The following is a 17,339-nucleotide window of genomic DNA, read 5'->3' as shown; positions in this document are numbered from 1 at the left end:
CTCCATAATGCCAGCACCACATGGGCAAAATCTATCGGAACACCCCTGCCATGAAAATGCATTGGAGGGAAGGCCTTTAAACGTGACATCATAAACATGCTTGATGCTCCGACGGGACAGGAAGGGCAGATGAGTAATGAGAGGGTTCTCCCCGTGGAATAATTCCAAGTGCTAACAGGGAGCAAACCCATCTCCCTCTGTTCCAGGGTGAAATACAACCCAGCACCATTTTCTTTTCCCTCCCTTTCTCCAATAAAAAGCTCTATAACTCATTGCCTCTAGCGGTATGACATTCCGAAATTTCATTTATAGTCTCAAACAGAGTATTTGGCACCTGCAGGTTTGAGATACAGTCAAGCCCCAGCTGAATACCGTTTGTACCTGGCAATAAAAAAATCACAGAAGGCCATTCACGTTAGCTGAGTTGTTTGCGATTCTAAAGGGTTGATATAAGAAATTTCCTAGAGTTGAAAGAATTTGCCCCTGTGATTCTGGAGAGTTGGAGACTAGATCATGTCTTATTCAGATGTCTGTTCTATATCCCAGCTAGAGCTCATCTGATCTCCCCTTTACTTAGTAAAATTGGTACTAATTCATAAAAAAGGAAAAATCTCAATTCCTCATGCGGCAGGGGAGAGAATCTACTTTCAGGCAGGCAGTTAAATTTTGTGCCTTTGTATACTGTGCATGCCCAAGATAATTACTAGCGGCCAAAAATGGGATTCCATTATTGAAAACTAAATACAATGTATTTACACTGTCTTCATACTTTTAAAATGTTTTTTATTCAATTAATAACCCACTCAAGTAATTTTTGTTCAGGGAAAGTGCTGTATAAAATAGTGTTTATAGTCTCTTGTGGCGCAGAGTGGTAAGGCAGCAGAAATGCTGTCTGAAGCTCTGCCCATGAGGCTGGGAGTTCAATCCCAGCAGCCGGCTCAAGGTTGACTCAGCCTTCCATCCTTCTGAGGTCGGTAAAATGAGTACCCAGCTTGCTGGGGGGTAAACAGTAATGACTGGGGAAGGCACTGGCAAACCACCCCGTATTGAGTCTGCCATGAAAACGCTAGAGGGCGTCACCCCAAGGGTCAGACATGACAGGGGATGCCTTTACCTTTACCTTTATAGTCTCTATTTCTCAAAAGACAAAAAGGAATAATTTTTAACAAAAACATTCAAGATGATATTAGGATTTTGATTGGAGAGTCGGAAGGGGTATTAAAATAACTGGAGTTCGCCATGCATGACAGAATAAAAGGGCATCTTTGATTCCAGTGCAAAGGGTGTCCCAATAAAATATGAGAGACCAAATATGTTTCATGGAGGGACCAAGAGCAAGTTCTTTCAGAGTAAACAAGATGCAGAAAGCCGCTTCTCATTGCCACTGTTCCAGAAGAGCCGAGGGAGTGGGATCAACCTGCCTAATCTGTTTTTTGTTGCAACTGCTGATTCAGTGAGCCCCGGTTCCTTGATAGGTTGGCTGACCCATAATTGGCACCCTTTTGGGGGAAGGGCCCAGTTTGTGATCTCTTGCCTCAGACTAACCTGGCGACCCACTTGAAGCAACCTCACAGGGTTGTGAGGGCAAAATTAGGGCTGTCAGCTCCAGACTGGGAAATTCCGAGAGTCGCAGGAAGTGGGAGATTCCAGTCAATATTTCCAATAAGCAGACTTCGCTGAAAAAAAATTCTTTATTTAGGAAAAAGTGAAAACAAGATTTTGCCGATTCTTTGCTAAGACTGAAGCGTCTCTACACAAGCACCCCTATATCAGCACATGCCCCCTTCTCCCCACAATGCTCCGTGATTTGGAAGATGTGGTTGATGTGATTTTTATGTTGCAAGCTCTGGCCATGGACAACATATCTGAGTGGATAATTAATATGGGGTCCATGTTTTTTTGTGGCCATAGACATATGTGGGGTGATCTAATGTAAAAACCCTGAGAATCCATCAGGATCCGTGCTTTGGAACCATGCTTTTGCTCCGGGGCATTGCCACAAAGGTGTGGATCTGTGTTTTTCTGTGGCATATTTTGTGGCTATCAATATTATAGGTGGTCTGATGGAGTTTAGGGTGATCTGGTGCCAAAATCCCGAGGATCTCCATTTCCGCTATGCTTTTGTGTTATTGTGGCCCCACGACACTGTGGACTCCTGGTTTTTGTGGCGCAGCTTATACTCTGAGACATGGTCTACAGTTTGGTGTTTTATTTCATTTCAATGCGGAATTCATTTTATGGACTAGTCCTGTAATTCTGGCTTCTACACGTGATTGGCTACTGGATTTGTTGGGAGTCCGTGAAGATCTGTGTAAATTCAACTTTCCCGCGCTTCCCTCTCCCCTGAGGATCAGGCGCAATGCCGGGCGCTCTCCAGGCGCCATCTGAGGAGGCGGCAAGGAGCTCCACGTGTCTTGCCTTCGGGGGAGGGCAGGGCCGGGCAACAATGGGTGCAACATCACGCCCCCCTCCCGCCCCCCTTGCACCAGGCACGTTGCCGCTTTCTCCAAAGTCCGGGACGTGCGTGTGTGTTGATGCTGAAGTGAGATTTCCTCCGGCTGCCCCGCAAGCGGCTGCCCGTGTGTGTGAACAGTGGCAGCCCCAGTTGCGCCCAGCCGGAGCCGCTGCGCGCCTTTTGTGCAAGGCACCCTGGGGGCGTTGGCGGGCCCGGCCCTGGCGGCGCAAACATCACCGGCTGCGGAAGCGCTCCCCGCGGGACCTTCGCGCCAAGCCTCTGCCTCGCCCGCGTCGCGTGTGGATGCCCCGCCAGGCGCCCGCGGAGCCCTCCCGCCCGTTTCCACCTCCGCCTCAGCTGCGCCCCTCCGCCCACTCCCCTTGGGGGGGGGGATGAAAGCGGGCAGGCTCGGCTTTGGGGTCACGTGGGGTGGCGGGACTCCTCCCCCCGGCCCGGGTCCCCGCGAGGCAGTCCGGGCGGGGGGCGCGGCGGGCGTGGAAGTTGCGCAAGGGCGGGGAGCGCGTCGCCCTCCTCCCCCAGCGCCAGGCAGAGGCTCGCGCGCTCTCCCGGGGGGCTCCGCGGGGGGCGGGCGGAGGGAGGGAGAGAGGGGGAGGGAGAGCGCCCTCCCCCCAAAAGCGCCCCGCCAGAGCGAGAGAGCCGCGCGCCCCGGGCAGAGGCGCGGCGAAGAACCGCTCCCTTCCGACGGCGCTCGGGCAGCCCAGCGGAGACGGCCGCGGCGGGGCATGCCGAGGCAGACCCAAGACCCACCGGCCCCCACGTGAGTCGCTTCCTCGCCAGCCTCTCGGGAACTTCTTGCGCGGGGACGGGGGGGGGGGGGCGGTTTAAATGGCCCCGGCGGCGCCTCTCCGAGCGTTGCCAGCCTCCAGGCGGGGCCTGCAACTACAGCTCATCTCCCGGCTCCGGAGGTGCGTTCCCTTGGAGGAAACGATGGTGCTCGATGGCAGCCTGCCCCGCCGAGGTCCCTCCACCCCCACGTCTCCAGGCGCTTCCCGCCCTGGAGCTGGCAACGCTCCCCGCTCGCCCCATCTCCTGCCGGGCGCCAAGGGGAACTTCGCGCCCCTCGACTCTCCCGCGCCGATCCTGGCGTCCGTGGAAAGGCTCGAGGGGTCGGATCCGGCCGCGGCGCTGGAGCGCGCAAACCCGTCCCCAGCGCGGCTCTCCGCAGCGAGCGCGCGGCCCTGCGTGGGTTTGCAGCTGGGTTGCACAACTGACGGGAAGAAATGCGCCGGCGGTGGCTGAGCGCGCGGGCCGACCTCCCTTGTGGGGTGCCTGGACTGCCGGCCAGTGATGTGGAAGATCCACCCAAATGCATGAGGCCGGGGCATGTTGCTGCCGTGGCCAGGGGGCTTCTGCAGGGTACCTTTTCTCCATAGGAAGAGTCCTGCTGGATAAGACTTGTATCTAGTCCAGCATCCTCCCCCTGAGGCTGCCTCCTGGCTCTGCCCTTCAGAGGCTCACTGCCTCTGAACATGGAGGTTCCCTTTGGTCATTATGACTAGTAGCTGTTGATAGCCATATCCTCACATTTATCAAGTCCCCTTTTAAAGCTGTCTATTCCTGTGGATCCTTTGGCAGCAGATTCCATATTTTACTCTCGGTGTAAAGCAGGTATTTTCTTGTCTGTCCTGAACCTACTGCCCATCAGCTTCATTGGATGCCCTGGAGTATTTGACAAGAGGGAGAAAAAAGTTCTCTCTGTCAACTCAATAAAAGTATAATAAACAAATAAACTCTCTCCACCTCATGATTAATTTTATATTAATTATATAAATATATAATATATATTATTATAAATATAAAAGTTTCCCTAGCTCAGTTCCCCAACCATGCCTCCCCCCACTACCAGGTCCTTTGCAGCCTTTAAAAATCAGTCATTTAATGTTGATCTATCAATCAATTCAATGCAAGTGTGTAAGATTGGTACTCTGAACCCCCAGGTTTAATTTCTTTTTAAAGTCTGGCCTCTTTCATTGTGGGGTAATTTTTCTCTGCAGCAAAAAGCACTAGACTTGACCCCGTCTCCTCCCTTCAAAACAAAACTGGGAATTCTTGAGAAACTTCTGCTAATGTTAAAGTGACATAAAAATATTTAGTTGCCCTTTAACCTACTCTCCCCCCCCCCTCCAGTGTGAGAGGAAATGGCTAATATGAGGAAATTACCATGTAGGGAGGATTAGGGAAATCCAAACTTTCACAGCCACTTGGAAGCTTTCCAGAATTTGATCTTTCCCAATTTTCCCCACAGAATTCGCTCCTTCCCCAATTTTTTTCTGCCAAGCGGGTTTTGGAAGGATCATTGGAAAGCCAGGGAAACCTTGGGAAAGGTGCAAATCTGCCTGAATAGTGGGGGAAGGAAGCCAGCTCCCGAACAACATTAAACCTGGAGCACAACATCTTGATGAAAATGGTCCTGGCATGAGAGATGCCGACAACAGTACCGAGCTGTCTAATCTGCTTTGACGAATCCAGCATCCTTCCGTTAGATTTGGAGGGAAAGGGCAAATTTCTAGAGGAGGAAATCTGAGAAGGCACAGTGGTTCTGATCAAGGGCTTAGCTTGTTGAGAGCACGCTTGACATTTTGTACTTATGGTGTACATTTGCGACTGATACATATGTGACCTATAGAGAAAAGAAGTGTTCCCTTTTTAGGTTTTTAAAATACTTTTAATTACCTTGAGCTCGGTTAAATAAACAGAAGAAGAAGAGTTGGTTCTTATATGCCGCTTTTCTCTACTGAAGGAGTCTCAAAGCGGCTTACAATCTCCTTCCCTTTCTTCTCCCCACAAACAGACACCCTGTGAGGTGGGTGAGGCTGAGAGAGCCCTGAGATCACTTCTCAAACAGCTTTATCAGGGCTGTGACTAGCCCAGGGTCACCCAGCTGGCTGTATGTGAGGGAGTGGGGAACAAACACTGGCTTGCCAGATTAGAAGTCTGTGCTCCTGACCACTACACTAAGCTGGCTCTCTTAAAATAGTTTAATGTATATTTATGCTTTTGTTCAACTTCCTTGGTCCTCACGTAAGTTGTTGAGGCCAGATGCTTCCCAGAGAAGCCGGCCTGGGTAGTCCAGGAGAGCCTGTTCCTAGTGGATCTCGGAAACTAAGCAGGGTCATCCCTGGCAAGTGACCTCCAAGGCAGGCCAGGGTCAAGACACAATGGCAAAGGATGGCGAACCAGCCCTGAATGTCTCTTGCCTGGTAGCCAGAAGCTGAACCTCCGGACCCCGTCAGCTTGTTATCGCGGTGAACTTTATTTACTGTTCTGTGGGGTTCAGATAATTGCAGACCCAGGGAAAGGCCTGCTGCCCACCGGGCCTCAGGATGAGGCTGGTGGAGAGGCCAATGGTTTACAGACAGACCATGGCTGTGCTAAGTATAAATGGGCCTTTTGTAGTGCAGGCTGGCTCGAGGGCCAAGCTCCTTAGGCAGGCGCTCGTGGTATGTTAAGCCCCAGGAAATTGTGGGGAGGCAGCCCCGGAGGGATGCTTTTTGAACTCTTGCGGTGGGAGTTCCTAGAGCTGCCTCCTCAGGGCTTCAAGCAGGGCTAGTCAAACTGCGGCCCTCCAGATGTCCATGGACTACAATTCCCATGAGCCCCTGCCAGTGACTGCTGGCAGGGGCTCATGGGAATTGTAGTCCATGGACATCTGGAGGGCCGCAGTTTGACTACCCCTGGCTTCAAGGAATGGAGCCTTGGAGCGGAGAAAAAATGGGCCCTCCTGTGTGTGTGCTAGGACACTGTAGGCCCAGTTGTGTAGATGAAAAGAGTTCCAAAGCCAGGGTTTGTGTTTTGTTTAAGTAGCAGGCACAAAGGATCCCCCTGGGGATCAGGATCGCAGCGTGGGGCTGTCAAGCTTTCCTCTTCTGTCTTTTCTTCAACCTGAATCTCCATTTGGGGTAAATGTCATAGAATCATAGAATCATAGAGTTGGAAGGGGCCATACAGGCCATCTAGTCCAACCCCCTGCTCTACGCAGGATCAGCCCTAAGCATCCTAAAGCATGTCCAGGTCCTTAGGCACTTCTGCACTTGTTTCAGATGTGGGGAACTGTTCAGCCACTCCAAACTGTACAGGGCTTATCCGTCTGCTATGTTTGTTTTTACAATTTGAGAGCTCGGTGCATTGAACTCCCAGGGCCTTGGACGGCTGCTTCACACCCTGCAGCTGCCGAGGTAGCAGTTTGAACCCCTGAGAATGAGAACGGCTCACAATAGACTTATCCGCCACCATGCACTCAAGGACCTTGGCATCACCCTGGAGAGGACCTTGAGCGATAGACGCCATCTGACCAGGGTAGCAGTGGAAATAGGCACACAAAGGGACATTCTCCCAAAATGATGTGGTACAACTTGGAGTTTGTCAGTTACAGCATTTAGATGTACAGTCCTGGGTTGGTGTACAGTACTGCGGAATATGGTGCTTCAGAGGGGTTCAAACACCCCCCCCCATGTCCACAAACTTGTTGTCCAACTCAGTACAACAGTGAAGAAAAAGAGCTGCCCCCCCTTTTCAATACTCAAAGGAGTCTCAAAGCGGCTGACAATCACCTTCCCTTCATCTCCCCACAGCAGATACCCTGTGAGTTAGGTGGGGCTGAGAGAGTTCTAAGAGAACTGCTCTGCAAGAACAGCTCTCTCTTTCTCTCTTACTCAGTCACACACACACATACACACACACAAGGTTTGGGTGGCATATTTACTTTATTTATATTCTGGTTTTCTCCCGATGGGGACCCAAATCTGCGTACACTCTTCTCCACATCTCTATTTTATCCTCCCCACGACCCTGTGAGCTGGTTTCGGCCGAGACCGGGTGACTGGCTGAAGCTTCTGTGGCATAGCCAGGGATTCAAACCCAGGTCCCCTGGCTTATTGCCCAACACCAGCCGCCACGCCATGTCTCTTAACCCCCCCTATTTAAACAAGAGGGATGTGGAGGAAATCCGACCGATTGCCGCTTTCTCCACCCGTCCCTGAGCGTTTTCCTGTCAAGCTTAAAGATCTGTGTTTTCCACGTTCTGGTCACAAGATCGTATCCTGGGTTTCATTTCCGGCTCTGGAAGGAGAATCTGTTTCCCAAACGAGTTTGCAGCCTGTGGAGAGAGAGGCAGGCGCGTCGTTGGGGAGGGGCTTTGATTTATTTCTGAAATGGGGGTGGGGAAGACCCAGCTTATAACCCTTTTTTATTGGGAGCAGATTGGGCTGTTAACTCTGCCCAGGAGCGATGAGGTTAATCTGCTTTGGCAGGTTTATATGAAGGTCTGTCCTGTCTGCTTTAGGATGCTTTGGGCTGATCCTGCGTTGAGCAGGGGACTGGATGGCCTGTGTGGCCCCTTCCAACTCTATGATTCTATGATTCTATGCATTGAGTGTCAGTCACTTGAGAACCTGTGTGGTATAATGGTTTGAGTGCCGGACTGGGATCTGGGAGACCCAGGTTCGAATCCCCACTTGGGACATGGAAGCTTGCTGAGTGACATGGGCCCCATCTAGCCTACCTCACAGGGTAGTTGGGATAAAATGGAGGAGAGAAGGTTAAGCCAGCTTGGGTCTCTGCATGGCATGAAGGCAGGATATATAAATTACATAAATAAATAAGTTTAGAGATACTGAATATTAGAAGAGTTGGTTTTTATGCCCCACTTGGTGTAGTGGTTAGGAGTGCGGACTTCTAATCTGGCGAGCTGGATTTGATTCTGCTCTCCCCCACGAGCAGCCAGCTGGGTGACCTTGGGCTGTTCTGATTGAGCAGTGATATCAGGGCTCTCTTAGCCTCACCTCCCTCATAGGGTGTCTGTTGTGGGGACAGGAAAGGGAAGGCACTGTAAGACTCCTTAGGGCATATAAGAACCAACTCTTCTTTTCACTGCCTAAAGGAGTCTAAAAGTGACTTGCATTCACCTTCCCTTTCCTCTCCCCACAACAAGCACCCTGTGAGATAGGTGGGGCTGAGAGAGCCCTGGCAGAACAGCTTGATCAATATAGCTTCTAACAGGACTGTGATGAGTCTGAGGTCACCCAGCTGGCTGCATGTAGAGGAGCGGGGAATCAAAGGCTCACCAGATTAGAAGCCACTGCTCTTAACTGCTACCCCATGCTGGCTCATAGAGACTTCATTAGCCTGTTGTGACTTAATAGCTCTGGATAATACCAATCTGGATTGTGTCAAAAATCCCTCGTCTCCCTGTTTCTGGAAGCAGCCACCATTGGAAATTCACAAGCAGAGCACAAAAGCTAAACCCCCCCCCTGCATGCTGCATTTGAAGATGGAGGTTCTGTCTGCCTGTCATGGCCACTCTTTGATGACAAGTCCGTGATGAATTGGGTTAATCATAACCCTTCTCTGTCATAACCCTTCTCTGTCATAACCCTTCTCTGCCTATTCTCCACCAGCTGCAATGGTTACCAGTTGAATTCCGGATCAGACTAAAGGTTCTGGTTATTACCTTCAAGGCCATACGCGGTCAGGGCCCAGTGTACCTGAGGGACCGCCTCCCCGCCTATGCCCCCAAAAGAGCTCTACGCTCTACTGCCTCCAATCAGCTAAGGATCCCTGGCCCTAAAGAAGTCCGTCTGGTCTCGACCAGGGCCAGAGCATTCTCTGTTCTGGCCCCTACCTGGTGGAACGAGCTCCCAGAAGAGATCAGGGCCCTGACGGAGCTTAAACAGTTCCGCAGGGCCTGCAAAAAGGAGCTCCTCCACCAGGCATTTGGCTGAGACCAGACGTAATCAACAGCGACCAAGGGCCCCTGCTCCCCCCCCACCCCCCCCTCAGAATTCAATAAATAAACCACCCCCCTCAGAATCCCATCAATAAGCCCTGGACCTGTTTGTAGTACTATATTGTTATACCGTTATATTGTGCTGTTATTTTGGTTACAATTATTAGTTATCAGTTATACATGTTACAGACTGTTTTATGTATTGTTCTCTGTTATGATGTAAACCGCCCTGAGCCTCCGGGGAGGGCGGTATATAAGTATGATAAATAAATAAATAAATAAATAAATAAAGCCACCCAACACTCTTAATTGAACCATGTAGCAGCCGTGAATTCCATAAGTTATCCAGTACATGTGAGTCCTGCACATATAGCTCAGAGGTGCCCAACCTTTTTGAGCATGTGGGCACAGCATGATGGGTGCACCCGCAAAATGGCTGCCATAAAATGGCTGCTGTACGAGGTGGCGCTAGCCACAAAAATAGGATATTCAAGCTACAATCGCCATCTTTTCCCTAGTTGTGCCTTTAACCAGAGGCTTGGTGTGCAGACTAGGAAGCAATGATGTTTATCTCCGTGCTGGGAAGAGCTTTGCCCACTGATCTCTGCGGATCAGTCTGCTCTTACGTGCGCACGGTAGAGTCATTTCTTCACAGTCCGTTAGCTGCCTTGACTGACAACCGCTGTCTGTAAGAAGAGTGGGTGTGCTTGGCTAAGAGAAATTCCCTGGGCAGTATGATTAGGGAGTTTTCCTTATTACCACTCCCCCTGTAAAGGTAAAGGTATCCCCTGTGCAAGCACCGAGTCATGTCTGACCCTTGGGGTGACGCCCTCTAGCGTTTTCATGGCACACTCAATACGGGGTGGTTTGCCAGTGCCTCCCCCAGTCATTACCGTTTACCCCTGTAGGATTCTAATGCTGGAAACAGGTTCAATCTCCCCTGTTTTTCAAGTTACAAGGTGCTCTAGGGGCTGCCTTCCTGAGTTTAGGTTCCTGTGGCCAAGGGAGCACCAGCGTTTCATGATACTTGTATATATTTACAGCGAAAGCAAGCATTACATATGTGAAATGAGTAGAGATACAGGGGCACCCCAACAAGGCAGTAGATCCCTGAGTCCACATTGGGAGACCCTGTCCCCCAAGATGCTTATCCAGCCAACTCACAGCCTTATCAAGGGGGAAAAAAGAAAGAATTTTACTTCTGACACCAATATTGTGATTCCTTCGTGTCCTTAGATGGGGAGAAATTCCCAGAGCAGTGATTCCAGGTTTCGTTTTCAGAGTGCTGGAGATGTATGATATCTCAGAGAGGAGCTGTGGCTCAGTGGAAGAGCCTCTGCTTTGCATGCAGAAGGTCCCAGGTTCAATCCCCGGCATCTCTCGTTAAGAGGATCAGGAAGTAGGTGATATGAAAGCCCCACTTTGAGGCTGGGGGGCTGCTGCCAGTCAGAGTATACCTCACTGGCCTTGATGGGCTGATCGGTTGGTTTAGTATGAGGAAGCTTCACATGTATAATACTGGCATTAAAACATTCATGAACATTCATGTAGAATAGAAGTGTGCTGGCAGGGGCTCCTGGGAATTGTAGTGCATGGACATCTGGAGAGTCACAGTTTGGCCACCTCTTCAATTAGGTAAACATGCTGGAAACCCCCCCATTCCAATTCCAGGTAATTCCAACTCTTTCTGTGTGTGTCTTTTGAAGGGCCAGTGTCTTTTGAGAGCCAGTGGTTAGGAGTGCGGAATTCTAATCTGATGCACCAGGTTTGATTCTGCACTCCCCTACATGCAGCCAGCTGGGTGACCTTGGGCTGTTCTGAGGAGCAGTAATATCAGGGCTCTCAGCCTCACCTGCCACACAGGGTGTCGTGGGTAGAGGAAAGGGAAGGCGAATGTAAGCCTTCCCTTTGGGTAAAGAATTCCTTTGGGTAAAGAAAAGTGGCATATAAGAACCAAGTCTTCTTTCTTCTTTTTCTTCTTCTTCTTCGTCTTCCAACTGCTGTGTCTCCTCCACATGCAATCAGCCGGGTGACCTTGGGCCGGTCACGGTTCTCTCGGAGTTCTCTCAGTCCCAACTACCTCACAAGATGTCTCTTGTAGGCCATGGAGAGGAAGGGAAGGCGACTGGGAGCCACTTTGAAACTCCTTCAGGTGGTGAAAAGCAGGGTTCAAAACATCTTCTCTGATTTGGTATCTCAACCTTCATCTTCTCTGATTGGTATCTCAATGCAGAATTCATTGTGGCACCCATCTATCACTTGCTGGATGACCTTGGGCCAGGCACACACTCTCAACCTACCTCACAGGGTTATAAGGATAAAGTAGAGGAATGGTGGGTGAAATAGGCTGCTTTGGGTCTCCATTGGGGAGAAAGGCTGGATATATAAATAAATAATAAATCTCAGGAGACATCCCATCATAGTGGTAGCAAGCTGTCTGGAGGGACAGTGTATGAATTTCGTGAGTAATTAAATAAACACTGACCATCCAGAACTGCTTTTCTAGCAAAGGAGGAATGATTGAGGAGCTGTTGCAGTATTTCAGGTGTATTAAGACAACCTCTCCAGGTGCATTTTTTGCGTTCAGCGTGGAAATTTCTGGTAGGACAGAAATCTCAAGTTGCTGCAGAAGAACACAAGAGGAAGACTGCCAGATCTGCCCAGATGCCCCTGGGAAGCCGAGCGCGACAGTTTGTCCCCAAAATGCTGATAGTTAGAGGTTTGCCTCACCAGAACATGAAGATTCAGTCGTAGCAAAGGCCGTCCAAAAAACGAACATAGATGCTTTCCCGGCTTGGCTATACCGCCAGCCCGCCCATACATCGCTGGTTTCCTCTCTTAGACGACTAGTGTGAGGTCTCCCTTGTGCTACATTTCTGGGCTGCCGCCAAGCAACTTCCCCTCTTTTCCATTTGACTGTGGTCCCCCTGGCCTACCTCTGCCCTCCTTCCTTCCCTTTTCAACTCCCTGCCAAGATTTCTGCAAGCGAGAAGGGAACAATGGCGTAGGGGGGGACCGGCACCCCCTGCAGAAGGTTCTTGCCAAAACGAGGGTAGTTGGATCTCAGGGAACGACCTGGAATTTTGGGAAGTTTGCAGCCTTTTCAAGGGCCGGAGGGTAAATGAGAGTGAGGGGCTGGCCTGGGTTTAGAAGGCCAGGCTGTTTCTTACTCAGCTCTCGGCTTATTTCAAGAGCTGCTGCTTTTCCTTCGAGGTGCCAAGCCCAGCAGAGCTGATCTGCCCGTTATCGTGTTCAGAATCTACAAGGCCCCGCCCTGTTTCTGTAGGCTCCACCTCCTGGCCAACCAGGCACCACCCTCTAGCTCAGCCTTTTTCAACCTTTTGACCACGGAGGAACACCTGAAATATTTTTCAGGCTTCGAGGAGCCTTGTAAGTGAGCCAGAGGTGATGTCAGCCGGCCATGCCTTCCTGCCACTACCGAGGAAGATGTGTGGAGAGAAAAGATGCAGTTTAAATAGGCATCCAGGCTCCTCCCCCTTTCTCAGGTGCAGTAACCATGCGAAAACACCACCCCCAGGTCAATGGAAGCAGCCAGTTTCCTGCTGTCACAGCAGTGCCGGGAATAGCTTGTGGCTGAGTCCATTAAGGCAGGATATGGGGGAAATGCTGGGGAGCCATACGATAAATAATCCATGCTCTAGTTCTTGATCCCCAGTCCTTGGGCCTTGGCATGGGTGCCTAAAAGGACGTGGCAAGCCTTGCCCAAACTCTCCCGGTTCTTCTGGCCATTGCTCACCCATGTGTATTCTTTGATGAGGACAAAGCACACTGCACATGCTCAGTGGCACCTTCCCTTCAATATTTCATTTATTCCAGAATTTCACACACACAACTGTTTTTGAGGCCACCTACCCTGAGGTTCCCCAGCTAATATCTGTTAAAGAATGTCAGCCGTTCGGCTATTTTTAATTCTTATTCCATACTTTTCTGCCCAGTGGGGACCCCAAGGGGTTTTACAACACTTTCTCTGTTTTATTCTGTAAAGTAGGCTGAGAATGTGTCTGGCACAAAGTCACCCAGTGGTCTTCCTTGGCAAAGCAAGTATTTGAACCTGGGTCTCCCAGATCCTAGTCTGACACTCTAAGCCAGTTTTTCTCAATGTTTTTACCTTTGAGAAACCCTGGAAACATTCTTCAGGCTTTGAGAAATCCCAGAAGTGGCCCGATAGTGCGGAATATGGTTGGGAAGCAGAGCTGTGGACACACCCTCCTGGCGCCCCTTCCCACCTCCTCCAGGGGGTCAACATGACCATTATCCATCCATCCATCCATCCATCCATCCATCCATCCATCCATCCATCCATCCATCCATCCATCCATCCATCCATCCATCCATCCATGGTCCTCCCCGAAGGCTCAGGGTAGTTTACATCAAACAAGAACAATACAAGTAACTCAGTTTATAATAATACAGTAATAACAATAACAATATGAACAAGAGAACATTGGGGAGAACAATAAATCAACGCTTACTGATGGTCCATTGGGTGGGCGAGTCTGCAGTGATGGTTGTAGGGGGGAGGCTCAGGTAATTGGAAGCGATGTTTAATGGTCGACCTCAATCAAAAGGCTGGTGGAAGATATTATCACATCACCTGATAAATGTTTAACAGTTTTAAAAAAATACATAAAAACTGTCTCCTGTTCGGGAAACCCTTTCAGAGCTGTCTAGAAACCCCAGAGCTTCATGAAACCCTGGTTGAGAAAGCCTGGTCTAAGCACTACACACACTGGTTACAGCAGATTATACGTCAGAAGCAAAACAGGTGGGTTGTCCCTGATGCTGGAGCTTCTCTGTGGAGTTGGTCCATACATTTAGGTGATAGTTATCTGGAGTTAAACTATCATGGAGTATAGCTGGGGTGAGGGCAGGAAACCTCCTTCCTTCCTTCCTTCCTTCCTTCCTTCCTTCCTTCCTTCCTTCCTTCCTTCCTTCCTTCCTTCCTTCCTTCCTTCCTTCCTTCCTTCCTTCCTTCCTTCCTTCCTTCCTTCCTGTTTCCTACCAGTGCGGAACCCTTATCAGCTTCTCTCCAAGGCTTCGTTCACGGTCAGTCCACATCCAGAGAACAGGCCGAAAGAGTCACACTCCTGCCTAGAGCCCTTCAAACCCACAAGGAGAAGGTTGCTGTGTGACCCTGTGGCCCGGCACGTCCTGAGTGAGGCTCCCACCTCCCCATAATCCCAGTCATCAGTCATATGATTAGCTAATCGGCCGGACAAAGAAAGAAGCTTGTGAGCCGGGTGCCTCTGGAAGGGAAGGGGAGCGGCCGTTTTCCATTGCTGCCCAAAGCAGGGCTGGACCCTTCTAAACCCACTGAAATTAGTTGTCCTGCGAGAGTGGAACTGCTTAGGACAGTACTGTGTCACTAGGAACCCAACTGAGGAAGGGGGTGTTCTCCTGTTAGGCTTGTGCTGACCAGAACTTGAAGAAACAGCAAGATTAAGAATGTGATAATAGTTCCACAGCTGAGAAACCCCATGATTTGTCTGTCTCTGCATCTGTACGTAGATTGTTACGGAATCAATAAAAGGCCGGAGATGCGTAATAGTGTTTTTCTTCCTGGAAAGAGGTAAATACGAGGGACAATCCACTGTCTCCGCAATAGGGCTTTCATGGTGGTGCAGAAGCCCCATGGATGTGGCACCATCTCAGATCAGGGCCCATAAAAACCCACTGGATAACATAGGACCTTCAAAGATTGAATATCTCTATTATTGTTAAAAATGATATTCCTTTTATTGTGCACAATTTTTAAAAACTTTAGCCCACAGGCTATGCACTACATGAACCAGTAGACTGACGTGTTTCGGCCCCTGCAGGGCCTTCTTCAAAGGTCTGGTTTTAGCACACACCGTTTCTTAACACATGTAAATACGTACAGCAGCCAGTAAAAGCTCCAAAGTAAGAGTTATCTTACTTAATGAAGTCACTTAATGAAAGAAGATGTCTAGTTATCAGTCATTAGGTCTCTTCCAAAGGCTGCCCAAAATTTTCAGTGGTGTGTTTCTCTCTTAGTGCATGTATTGCAGTGAGTGAAACCCGTGAGACCTGTTTGATCAGAAGTGACAGTGAGATGAGCATATGCGTGTGGTTTGCCGGGTGGCAGTTGGGAAAGCCACAGGGGGCTTTCAGAATCATGCAGACTGTGTAATTTGCTTTCACATGGCGTGTGGATAAGGTCTTGGTGGTATGGGGGAGGGTCCTAGTGGGTATATTTGTCTAGCTGGAGTGGCCAAACTTTGGCTCTCCGAATATCCATGGACTACCATTCCAAGTGTGGCCACCCCCAAGGCAAATATGGACACAACATGGATAACAATGTCCCCTTTTTTGTCTCTCTGAATTTTCAGTTAAATAATGGAACTTTTCATGACAGCTCTGGAACATTTGGTCTCCAACATTCTTTCAAGGGAAATTCAGCCTCCAGGCTCATTTCTCACTGAGGTGGTCTGCCAAGGTTGAGTTACACCACACCGGACAGGAGGTGAGGCTGATACAGTGGAAATTGGCTGTTTAAAAAAAATAGCCCCTGCATGTAAAAAGCTAGTGTGTCAGGGAAAAGGCTGCGCATTGACATCTAGATTTCTCTACGTAAGGAGATGTAGTTTTGGTGCAAAGGTACATTCCGTCATGGAAGCTGCCTGTGAGAACAAGGCCTTCAGATTAGTTGTGGTTGAAAGAGGCAGGTGTATCATTTGCCTGTCCTTTCCCTTGTGTTCATAGGGGACAGGGCATGTATGCAGGTATACAGCTTCCCCATCTGTGGATGGTCCCTGCTGATCCAAGCCTGCCAGCTGATACCCTTGCCCCTTCAGAGAGGTAAAGGTGTTCATTGATGGGAAGTGCTGTCAAGTCACAGCTGATTTACAGTGACTGTACGGTTTTCAAGGCAAGAGACCAACAGAGGTGCTTTGCCCCCACTGGCTCACTTTGGCCCGGGCTAACGGGAATGGAGTCCCCCACCCCCAGGACACTTGGCGGCAGAGAGCCCCTGGCTGGCTGGGTGGGCGGGAGTGGGCAGGGCCATGCCCAGTCTCCACCCACTTAGCCCTTAGCAAGTTATTATAACAACGAGCCTGCTGTTATAGATAGTAAAGCTTACGAGAGAGGGTAAAGCTTCCTCCTCTCTTTGCATTGTAATGCCCCAGTATTTGAATTGTCTCCCCCCCCCCCTATTCCCCATTCCGTTTTAGTGCCCTGTCTATAATAAATTCCAGTTTGTAAGAGGTCGAACTCCCACCAGTTGTGACATTGGAATGGTTTGGCAAACCGGGGTCCTGTTAGTCAGCACTACATTGGGAGTTTCAAATTAGGAATTGCAGCCGGTTGGTTAGCTGGCTTGTACAAACTGTGGTTTGTTGTGAGTGTGCTGTGCAGATACCACATGAATCGTGTGGTGTTGATATGTGCACGTGTATGACAAATTGTCATTTTCTCCATCGGGTTTTGGGGCTGCTGTATTTTATCCGTTGGTAAGATGCCATCGGTGTCTGAGAGGGAAGGCAGAAATTGTAAGATCCACAACGCAGGCACCTGATTAAGCTCATTATCTTGTGTCAGGACCCCCCAAGGGGTTTGCTCCACGGCAAGGAGGGGGGATTCCCCACCGCCTTCCCCTTTGTGCCGAATTTCAGTTTGGTTTCACGCTCCGAGCTGGCTTTACCCTCCTCCCGTTTGTGGCTGAGGAGAAACGCGCTTCGCTCCACACTTATCATCCTGTCTGGGGAACGTGCTCAAAGGAAACGGCTGGAAGCTGATTATTTGTATTGTTCCGGGCGTGCCGGAGGTCGGGACTGCTTTTATGAGAGGCTCTTCTTTGCCTGGCTGGCAAACATCTGGCGGCCAGTGGATTCTGCTTGGAGGAGACGGCAAGTGTGGAGCATTAACGTGTGCCTCTTCCCCCTCCTCCAGCTGCCGTGGGATGAGTCCTTTGTGGGGGAAGGAAGCCCTTCACTGCCGCTGTCGCCTCTCTGCCCGACCCCCGCATCTGGAATTGGGAATCAGTGGCAAGCCGTTTCTGCATGGCTAACGCCGGAGCCGTGTGAGCCGATCGCCGGAGCCTGGACTGCTGCTGGAGGTAAGCCGTCACTATGGCAACGCCAGGATGTTCCCTGAGAA

At 50.1% G+C, this 17,339-nt stretch overlaps 1 protein-coding gene across 2 annotated transcripts in view; it reads left to right on the top strand.

Annotated features, from left to right (window-relative positions):
- The first annotated feature begins 3,062 nt into the window (after positions 1 to 3,062).
- SEMA4A (semaphorin 4A) overlaps positions 3,063 to 17,339 on the top strand; it is an 87,870-nt gene continuing 73,593 nt past the window's right edge. The window contains exons 1-2 of one of the 2 annotated variants that reach the window (XM_077325146.1): positions 3,063 to 3,233; positions 17,133 to 17,298. The gene's annotated coding sequence lies outside the window, so the exon portion shown is untranslated. The remainder of the gene's footprint in view (positions 3,234 to 17,132; positions 17,299 to 17,339) is intronic. The other variant, XM_077325166.1, reaches the window with a different exon arrangement.

The sequence above is a fragment of the Paroedura picta genome, chromosome 1 (genome assembly GCF_049243985.1).
Source record: "Paroedura picta isolate Pp20150507F chromosome 1, Ppicta_v3.0, whole genome shotgun sequence".
NCBI lineage: Eukaryota > Metazoa > Chordata > Lepidosauria > Squamata > Gekkonidae > Paroedura > Paroedura picta.
This window is presented reverse-complemented; position numbering and strand designations above follow the sequence as displayed.